We start from the raw sequence: 2,402 nt of genomic DNA on the forward strand, positions 1-2,402 counted from the left end.
GAAAGAAGTTTGTTGTGGCAAGAGGGAAGAATACAGGGGTTAGGAAAGTGACGTGAAGCTTGAGATTCCCAGGATATTTCCAAATGACAACATCCATTAGACAGCTTAACATTTAGTTCTAGTAGAGGTCACTTAGCTGAAGACATGGATTTGGGAATCTTTAGTATAGGTGTGGTAATTATTCTATTCACCAATCTAAAATTACTTGCTTATGTTAGAAATACAAAAATGTATTATATATTTATTTGTGTATATATATAAATTATATGGCTTGTGCATTAGAATAACAATGTTTTAAATAGTAAGTGCAAAAGTGTATTTCGAACAATTAATATTTCCTATTCAAATATCGTAATACTTATTTGTGATGGCTACAAACTGATGAGCCATGTAGATATCAGGGTTTGAGATTTCCAGACAGAAAAAAAAAAGCGAGGAAGCCAGGGAGGCTGAAGCAAAGTGAGCCTGGCAAGGGGAAACAGTAAGATATAAAGTCAGATAGGTAAAGTGGTGGTGAGGAGTAGTCTGAGAGTCCTTTCTAAGGACTTTGGATTTTACTCTGAGTGACGTAGGACACCATAGTAAGACTTTGACCCAAGGAGTAACACATTTGATTTACAATCTCCTGTGTGAAGAATAGGCAGAGTGAACAAGGGTGGAAACAAGAAGACTGGTTAGGAAGCTACTACAATAATCTAGTCAAAAGATGATCTGGTCAATGACGGAGGTGATGAAGCTTGCCATTCGCTCTAGAAAAAGAAACACATGAAATAAAAATACTCAATTTGTTAAAATGATTAGTATAGATAATAGTAATACAGTTAATTTTTGTTATTTTGCCATTTTCAGTAGCGCGATGAAATCTCAAGGTGTCTTGCTCTGTCCCACCCTGGACATAAATCATCCCTTTGTCCATTGTATCCATACTGTCCACACTACCCACCCATTAGTCAGTCACTGTGTAGCAGTCTAGGTTATCAGACCCGCTGTCACAGCATCACAGTGCTTGTGTTCAACAAACCTTTACTTTACTTAACGATGGCTCCAAAGTGCAAGAGTAGTGATGCTGGCAACTCGGACATGCCAAAGGGAAGCTGTAAAGAGCTCCCTTTAAGTGAAAAGGTGAGTACAGTATAATAAGAAATTGTGAGAGAGAGAGAGGCACTACATTCCCATAACTTTTATTGTAGTACATTGTAACGATTGTTCTATTTTACTGTTAGCTATCATTGTTAATCTCTTACTGTGCCCAATCTATAAATTAAACTTTATCATAGGTATATATGTATAGTAAGACATACATCATCGTTCTTGGAAACAGCAAGTTAAGTAAAACAACATAAAACAAAACCAATTTTACCATAGGTTAATTACTATAAACAAGAAATAAGTATCTATGCTATGTTTCTGGTTATAATAATATCACCAAGCTTCTAAATAAAGACCCCAAACACTTTTAATGTTAAACACTGAAATAAATGTGAGTTATATATACTTTTAAGAAAGATTAATGCCTTTGGATTTTCTCTCCTTCTCCCAACATGGTAGCCTCAGTAAAATAAGAAGGGGAAGACTATCTCCCTAATAGACATTTCTGGCTGAGGATGGAGGGACTGGTAGAGGAAGCATCTATATCCCCAAACCAGTCTACTTCTTGACTCTGTATGAATTAGATCTAGAGTACAAGAGCTCATGCTGGAGCAAAACCCTCCCGAGTGCAAAGGCTGAAGTCTGAATTTCAAAATTTTGAGAAAAAGGTGAATTCTATATAGAGGAAACTTGGCAAAGTATCTTACTTCCACTATAATTTACATATATGTGCAACATGCTTATGTAACTTCTTGACGCACAAAGCAGGCTCTCAGCTTCCAATAAACATGCTTTGAACTGGAAGGTCTTTGCCTGCTTTGCCAGATCAACAAATAGTGCCAGTGAAATGCAATGCGTGCTATAGGATGCTAATGGAAATGCACCAGATCACCTAACCACCTAACTCAATCTAGGGAAGTCAGGCCACGTTTAAGCTGAGACCTACAGGATAAGAAAGTAAAATATGTGCATCGAGGGATTTCTGGATTGTATTCCAGGCAAAGGAAAATGTGTGTACAAAGGTCTGTAGTCAAGAGGAACCATGTTTCAGTCAAGGCACTGAAAGAAGTTTGTTGTGGCAAGAGGGAAGAATACAGGGGTTAGGAAAGTGACGTGAAGCTTGAGATTCCCAGGATATTTCCAAATGACAACATCCATTAGACAGCTTAACATTTAGTTCTAGTAGAGGTCACTTAGCTGAAGACATGGATTTGGGAATCTTTAGTATAGGTGTGGTAATTATTCTATTCACCAATCTAAAATTACTTGCTTATGTTAGAAATACAAAAATGTATTATATATTTATTTGTGTA

At 36.8% G+C, this 2,402-nt stretch overlaps 1 pseudogene; it reads left to right on the top strand.

Annotated features, from left to right (window-relative positions):
• The first annotated feature begins 1,038 nt into the window (after nt 1-1,038).
• LOC102891203 overlaps nt 1,039-2,402 on the top strand; it is a 4,600-nt pseudogene continuing 3,236 nt past the window's right edge.

This window comes from Pteropus alecto, unplaced genomic scaffold (assembly GCF_000325575.1).
Source record: "Pteropus alecto unplaced genomic scaffold, ASM32557v1 scaffold81, whole genome shotgun sequence".
NCBI lineage: Eukaryota > Metazoa > Chordata > Mammalia > Chiroptera > Pteropodidae > Pteropus > Pteropus alecto.